Genomic DNA, 9,090 nt, shown 5'->3' with positions numbered 1-9,090 from the left:
TGTACTTACTAAACTACTCAAACTAATTACATTTATCTATGAGAAGATTATTATTTCACATTTATGCCAATTTTGTATGATCCGATCAACCCAAACTTCATAGTAAGGCTGCGAAAACTAAAACAAAAAAAAAAAGCTGCTATTGGCAGGCCTCTGAGCGCTGGCATGACAGACAAATTGTGTGTGTGTGTACGCATGAATGTGTGTGTGTGTGAGGGTCTGTGTGAAAGAAATCAGTGGGGTAGGGGTTTGTATGTGTGTGTGAGAGCTAGAGAGAGAAAGGGGGGGTTACATTAACAATGGCTGGCATTGTTTACCAATCTCCCTCGTCCATTAATCAGGACGATCCAGCTCTAATTGGCGTTTTAGTTAAGCTGGTCTCCAGACCCCCGTTCCCTCCAATGGCCTAAATAATGTCGTTACGCCACAAGTGCCGCCACACATTGGGGAGGACAATGTGCCGCTTGTCTGAGGGCCTAGAATAGGATCCCCACCCTCTCCTCTTCCCCTCCTGTCTTAGCGCCCCCTGCACCCCCCAAAATAAACCTCACACAAGAACACAAAGAAGGCCTCTCACTATTGAGATCTCACTGTCGCAGGCTCCCTCTCCCTGTCTGTCTAACCTCCCACCCCTCTTCCTCCTCCTCCCCCTTTCCCTCACTTGCTACACTTTTTCCTCCCTGCACTCTCACGTGGGTCCCTCATTTTCTGGTGGTAGTGGTGAAAGCTGCGGACTCAGTGGTGAGGTCAGAAAACATATTGAAGGAAGTGATCCTACTCACTTTATAATCCCTGCTTGAATGTTAGATAAATTGCCACTTTTATATGAAAACCACATAACTCCAAAGTGGGTGATTTTTCATGTTTTCACACCAGCTGGAGATACATTGATTAAGACATTTCTCTGACCTCTTAAACGTGTAAAACCCATTGAAAACCAACCGGTTGGTGTCAAAAAAGCGTGCTCATAAAGCTCAATGTGAGTTGAGAAAAGTTGACATGATGGTTTTCATTCAACCACAACAAAATTAAATGTGACAACATATTATTTTAGGTTATTCAAGTGTTATTTCTAATTAAATTTCAAACTTCCATACATTCCCTCAGTTGATAAATCAGTGAACCTTAATGATACTTTGTCAAATATTTCATATGGCAACACATTTTCCCCTCTATGAGCCAAATAGGAAGTGTACTGCACATGTGAGAAAACTAAGTGTGATAACAAGTGTAGATTTATGAAGACTGTTGTGTTGCTAATTATGGCTCCTTGCAGATATCAGGGAACACGTAGGTGTTTTTTTTTTCACATCATCAAATAAAGCTGTCTGCATGTTCATGCGGCATGAATATCGTGTGAGTCCACCACATGCAGAAATTATGCCAGTACTGCAAATAACTCTTTGCAATCCAAAACCTTTGGATAATCTAATTAATGTCGCAGAAACCACGAAGCTGAAAGTTTTCAGAGTGTCTTGGAAATCCACAAAATGGTCGATCATCAGCGTCTGCAGCGTGACGACGGGCACAACGAAAGCAAACGCAGGAACCACAGCTGCCCTTAAAAATGCCAGCTTGCCGACACTCAAAAAGCTACTGGCTCCGCGGTTTCCTCCTATCTCATCCCTTCCCGCATGTCTCTTGGGGCGATCTCTACAATTAACACACTGGCAGTAATTAACACTGTCTTGAGGCAACCAATGGCGCGGAAAGGCTCGGGGCCAACGTGAAGTGGGGGAAGGTGCTGCGCTTGGCTATCCACGTTCCCTTTTTCAGCTGCCATTTTGTGCCAGTCTTACACCTAAGATGGTGGCAGGACTGTGACTTGCCGTGTGGGAGAGGAGGACAAACTGGCAAGGGAGGGGTTGGAGAAGAGGAGGATTATGGGATTGAGGAGGGAGTCTCTTATTTTCATTCTTCTAGTCGGTGCATTGCTGAACGGTTACCAAGACAGGGGGAAAGAGAGGCGGAGAGACAGAAAGAGGCATGATCGTCAGATTGCTGCCCTACATGCACCACACATAGAGGAGGAATTCTCCCACACATGGACACACAAAGACGCACACACACACACACACATGTCAGAAGGAAAGAACAAAGTGTTTATACAGTGTGGGCGCGAAACACAACACCCTGTGATGGTCTGTTTGTGTAAAAAACGTGTAATTTACATGTGCTTAATATATGCGGCACACATATTAACACACAAACACTCACACATGTGCCCATGCATGAACACACACACATCACACACACACACACACACACACACACACACACACAAACAACCAACACAGCCGTTCTCATGATGGTCTGCCCCTGAGCATGCAAATGACATTCATTATGCAAATGCATACAAATCAGAACCAACCATCTGAGAATCCAAGCTGGGAAAAAACGAAAAGAATAAAATTAAATGAATGAGGGGAAAAAAGCATAGAAAAGAAAGAAGAAGCGTGTTGGGAAGTGTCTGTGTGTGTGTGTGTGTGTATCTGTGTGTGTGTGGAGGAAGTACAGCCTCACTTTAAGGTGCTAAAAGGTGAATGTGGTCGACAGAAAATAACTTAAAATCTGCTTCATTAGGACACAAATCCTTTGTCCACTAGAAAAAAGGTTTGAAATTTTAAAAAGCCAGAAAATATCTAAAATTTGGCAAATTTAGCTGCAAGTATCAGAAACGTAGAAACAGATTAATTAAAAAGGAGGCAAAATTTGCAAGTTTTATGATTAATTCAGTGTAAAAAAAAAAAAAAATTCAAACAGGGGACTTTTCCAGATGAATGCTCTCATATGCTCAGTGTTTACATGCTGATCATGCAAGCTTGATGAAGCCTAAGAGGTTGAAGAACTCAAGCTTTTTGTGATACATTTTTTATAAGATGGTAAGTAACACTAAAGATGGGCGACGAGGGAAGACACAGATAAATACACACAGTATCCTTCCTCTCTGCCTCACTGTGTCCCACTGATGCCACGCCACCGCCTCGTTTGTGACAAAGTCCATTGACTTCTTGAGCAGGCAAAGCAGAAAATCAGCTTGCAGAAGAGCATCAACTGGAGTGGAGATGCTCCAAATGATGGCAAAGTGCCGCTAATTGCCTCTCGAGGTCTTCTTTGTTTTGTTTCACCTTTCTCACCACCACCGCTGCTCATGTAGGACACGTTCTCTAAAATCTCAGAAGAGCTGCATGCATATTATCATCCTTTTTATGAATCATGCAAACCCTGAAACTCGCCAAAAATAGAGATGCTTGTCTATTTTTACTGTATGTAGCAGAAGAAGCCAGTGGCTTTCTTGCTTGCTTATTAATTTCTTAATTCCTGTGGATATAATACCTTTAAAATATATTTATATGAGGGTGTGTGGGAGACAAGTGGATCTCTCCCAGCTTGCTAGTTGCAGATGACTTGATTTAGCAGGTGTCTGAACGCATGTCTCAAGCGTATGTAGTTCACACCTTATCTAATGGCTGCAACAGCAACAAACAGATTTCCTTCCTGAAGGAAGAAAAAAAAAACTGCACTGTGCTAAAACCAAAATTTAGCCAATTATCTAGTGTCGCTGATATGGCAAAAGAAAAGGCTAATTAGAAACAGATTGAGGCCAAATTCTTATCCAAAACAAAGTGCAAGTTAGACAAAGAAAATTCAGTGTGTGTACATTATGTGTGTATCCGTGTGTGAGGAGGAGGAAGAGGAAGAGGCCTATGACAAGAGGGAAGGTTTAGGATTTTAGAAAAAAAAAAAAGTCTTTCAAAATCAAATCAGTGTTTTTGTTTTAGAGGAAACAGAAAACTCATTTATTTCACCATCTTCTCCACACTTTGCTCCCTTATTCTTCGTATTCATGAGATAACTGTAGCTTATGCGAGTGAATTGCTTCATTCTCCACTGATTTGTTCTCGCATTAATAACAGATTTGTCAGAGACAAAGCTACCAAACCCTGCAGATGAAGACTTTAGCGTCCTCACTTTGCAACCTGATTTCATTTGCGATCAGTTGGAGAGGTCTTTAAACTAAAAAAAGAGACGAGAAAAGAGGTGAGGGCCATAAATCTTTGAGGCAAGAATAAAGCCTCCTTGTTTACGGAGTGTAAAATTACACATGCAAATAATTTCACAGTTTGCTCTTCTTGTTATTGATTGTTGGGCTTTGCCACATAAGAAAATACAAGTGGCAAAATGTTTTGTTAATCACACAATCTGTCATAGTTAGTTTCATACTAGATGGTCTCTAATGTCTAAGGGTACACATTCATATGATACTTACAGCAGATTAAAGCCAATCCTGAGAAGTAACTTGATAATTAAACTTGTACATACATCGCTCAGGTTTGAGTAAAAGTCAGCAATGCTTGAATTTGACCCTTAACTGAGCCACATCGTCTATATTTTTTTTTAGAAAAAGACTTCAGCTCTGGATGTTCTTTCACCACAGAGACTCAGAAGAGGCTAAAAGTCACAGAGAAGTGAATTTTCATAGCTTTGTACTTCACTAATTTGCTGCATTTCCTGCTAAAGTAAGGTGCTGGAGTTGGACATAAAGTGGAAAAGACTCATTACAGACTGATAAACCAATTAAATGACAGAAAAGGGTAATTTTACTTGATTGGGAGGTTAGACACAATAAGATTTCTCCAAAATCTGTGACTGAATAATTGGTTTGAATTATTCTGTACACCTTCTAGTCACCACTGAAGATTCTTCATTTGCCAGAACAGAAAAGTACGTTTTTAGATGTAAAAATAACAGATTATTCTATTATTTTCAGCAATATATCTTTTGAAAAGTGTATATATTTATTATTATTAACTCAAAATGAAAAGTCATTTTTTTCAGAAGGACAAAGAAAAGCTCAGTGTTGAACTCTTTTCCATACTTCTCGACCCTTTGATTGTCAGCGTGTGCTACACTGGCGGTTTAAAATGAGCCGACGTGAGAAATACTCGCACACAAACACACTGGTGCACAGTCCACACGTTACACAATCATCCTGGCAACCAGCATGACGTACACACCCACGGGGCAGCGTAAGCAACAGCAGTGAGATGCAGATTTGATGTATTTTATGTAAAAAAAACAAAAAACCCCCACTGATTATGTGTGTTGTCTTTAGTGTTACATCAAATCCTATATGAGACACAACACCTCCTCCCTTCCCTTTTTAAAATGACCCCTTATGTAACGCAGCATCATACCTTCACGTCATCGTTCAGCAACGTCCGAGTCCCGTTACTCTCCCTCTCTCTTTCTCTCTTTGTGCTTTTTTTCTTTTCTTTTTTCCGTGCAGGCGTGTAATGGGATTCTTGTTACTTTCGGTTATCTAGCTTTATGAAGAATGTACGTCACTCATACAGCTAGATAACCAAAGATAACAGACAACCCCTCAGGCCTGCAAACACAGCTCTGTGCCAGCAACGCACACACACACATGCACACAACCTCCAATACACCTGTGAAGACAAACAATGACAGAGAGAAAAAAAAATTGCTTAAAGGGCTAATTCACCAAAACAAAGCTAAATATAGTGTCTCACACATATTTCAGAGGTGGGAATAATAATAAAAGTCATATATCTGTAGCGTTAATGCAGAAGATTAATCATGTGGTGTTAAAAATGCCTCAGTGAAATGAGATGAAAAACAAGCATGACTAAAGATTCACAGGGGATACTGCTGGGAAAACACATTTTCCAAGCTATTAAGTGCTTTTATATGACTGAAATGTGAATGGGGTTCTTGTAGGAATTCAAAGCAAAACAAAGCATTACAGCCGAGCACGCAGTGAACTAAAGACAGCAACAATGAAAATCTTTATGAGGGCATCAGACGACGAGGATAAAACAGCACTGAGGGGAATAATTTACACCAAATACTCCTGTAGAGAAAATAATACTGCACAGTGTAAAAAAAAAAAGGAAATCCCCAGAAAAATGCACTCATTTTAGGTTAATACACTATAATGTTCATATTCTCTATGCTCACTATAATAGGAATATTTTTTATTTTCCTGTACAGGGAGGTCAGATTAATTCTTAAACCATTAATTCATACATTTCCCCCACAAAACATTATTAACATAAACTTTTTTAAAGCCTCAAATTATTCCCAGCTCACATATTGTACAAAAACTATAAAGAATATCTTCAATCCAATAAATGTCACTTTATATGCAAACATACCTAACTACACTGACATTGCAGGAGACTCATATCTTCACATAACAAAGGCTGGTGAGATTATAAAAGGTAACTTTAAATAAATCAATAGTCTTACTGTATTTTGGAGGTTTATTTTATTAATTTAATTTGCATATTTTTTTGGAGCAGTTTATTCAAAGCATGTAATTTCCATACACTTGTGGATGAATAAATTGAACCTTTGAGTATTAGAAGATATTTAATTAAGCTCCTTTTTAGTTGATGATGAATTATGTACACACACTATGTGTATTTTTTTAATAATTTCACGTGATTTATATTCTACAAATTGCGTATAATAGCCTACAATATTCTATAATTCTCTTAAAAATAATAAATAATAATAATAATGATGAAAAATAGAGTCTTTCTGTGTCTCTCTTTAGTTGCTCCCTGAAATGATCAATTAAAAAAAAATCTTCCTGTTTTTTTGTTTCTTTTAATGGCTTTAATGACGAGAGAAGGGGAGAAAGGGGAGTGACGTCACAGGCGTCGCTGCCTTTCAATTAATGCGTTAGCAGCGAGGTGTGATGCCTAATTAACACACACACACACACACACACACACACACACACACACACACACACACACACACACACACACACACACACACACACACACTCAAACATGCCGTTATGGAGAGGATGTTCTCTCTTGCAAAGCATCGTGAAAAGGCCACAGCAGAGTCAGTAAAATACACAATGCTGTTTTGCAGAAAGCATCTAAAAAAACAACAACGAGGAATAAATATATAGCCCGGGGATCTTATACTAATTTTAAACATGCTTTACAATTTATTTTACAACTACTCACTGAAAGGTCTCCTGTTAATCAGGGGGAGGATTTGGATTTTGGCCAAATAAACATCCATTAGTGGAGATTTCACTTTGCTGCTGTTTTTGCGTTTGAAGGCCGAGACACGTGTTTTAACACGAGTTCACGACTGCGAGATTCACACTCACACCTACTGACGGGTTTTACTGCTATACAGACAGACATTTGATCCAAGGAATCTTTATTTTTCTAATTGCATGAAATGTGTTCAGGATGTCTGCAGCTCTGGCTGTTAAAACGGACAAAACTGCGATGGAGTTAGTTTAATATTATGACGAGTATCACTCTGTCTAACAACGATGATGATGATGATGATAAAAATACTATTACTACTAATAATAATTTAAACATTTATTTTACTGCAGCTCAGACCTCTCCCTCAGGGGCCACTTTTAGATTTTCACCATCCATTCATGAATTAAAGCAACTATCAAATACTGACTATTAATTAACAGCTCAAATAAGGACGATTTGTCCTAAATTCTTTAAATTATTTTTTTCTTTGCTTCATGCTGGATGTTTGATGCATTTTGATACATGCAACACAGAGAGCATGATTGCAAAGAAAGTATGGATACTTACGGAGCAGCTATACAAAAAATATACATTAAAAATAGAGAAAGAGAGAAAAAAACTGACTATAGGTACCAGTGACACTCAGGCCTGCAGGGAAATTACTCTGAGAATTACACTGAGTCTTCGTTCAAGGTGTAACTTGGCAGCAATACAGTGAAAAATGTTCTAGTTTAATAGATTGTCAGGGCCATAAAAAAGGCTGCTGTAAATGCTGCAAAATGTGAGCGGAACAGTCGCGTCCACAAATGGATCCCGAAAGGATTTAGAAATGATTTCCAGGAGTAATCAATTAGTTCTACACAGCGTGCTGCTGCTGCGTGGCTTGATTTTTACACAGAGAGAGAGAGAGAAAGAGAAAGAGAGAGAAAGAGGTTGTATAGCTTATGGATTTTCCTGATTTTTTTGACGTGCAATAAGAACTGCGAGCCAGTTTGAATCACATCCAGAGTCATCAGTGGGAACCAAAAGTAAGATCATTCATATTCACCTGGAAGTTGTAGGAAGCTTTCATCTTCATTTCTGATGCTTTGTAGTGTGAGGATCTGGGGGAAAAAAACAGAAAACATGACTTAGGGTGGAAAAAACTACTAAAATGTCCCACAAAGAGATGCTTCTTTTAAAAAATAATTGGCTGAAATAATATTACACGAATTCAGCGTTTCTTGACACCTCTCTCCCTCTCTGGAAAATCCCTGGAAAACACCTGACCTGGGAAATCTGCCTACTAGGTCAATGAAAGCCCCCAAACTAGTCCAGTTTAGTGTTTAGCTCAGCAGGCTCCTTCAGCTGGAGCTTGCACCTGCAGCTTCACTGACTCTGCACCAGTTGATGCTCCAGAGATGCTGCTGCAGACTCACAGCGGTCCCATTTCAAATTACAACATCTTCCCAGCCTCATTTGTTCTCTCTGCACGTCTCCTAACCCTTTCATTCATTCATGACTTGAGGGACTCTAATGGGCGAAGTCAATCCACACCGGATCGTGTTTTTTTTTTTTTTTTTTTTTTTTAACCTGGTTTCACCTGTGTAAGTGCAGAGTCATGGTGTGTGTGTGCGTGTGTGTGTGTGTGTCTTCATTCGCCTTTGCGTCACCTGGCCTGGACCCCTATAGGCTATATGAGTGTGCAGGGCCTCGGTGCTGATGCGAGATCCAAAGAAGTAGTTCCTCCTTGCACTTGTAAAAAAAAAAATCTAGATTTCCATTGCAAACAATTCCTCTGCACATGAGATTAGTGAGAGAAAGTACAAAAATATTAAAATCTGACAGCCTGGCGCAGCACTCATGAATACTTTCACTGTATTTCTCAATGTTATAAACATGTTAAGTAATTATTTAAGACTGAAATTAAAGAATTACATATATGCATAAATCTGAGTCCCTCTCCCACAGATTAAGCAGCAGGCCTTATGTAAGAGCTCCCCATGCACCGCGCTACGCTGCCATCATAATCCCAGGCTGCAGGAAGCCTGAGCCGCACACT

This window comes from Thunnus maccoyii, chromosome 15 (assembly GCF_910596095.1).
Source record: "Thunnus maccoyii chromosome 15, fThuMac1.1, whole genome shotgun sequence".
NCBI classification, from domain to species: domain Eukaryota; kingdom Metazoa; phylum Chordata; class Actinopteri; order Scombriformes; family Scombridae; genus Thunnus; species Thunnus maccoyii.
This window is presented reverse-complemented; position numbering follows the sequence as displayed.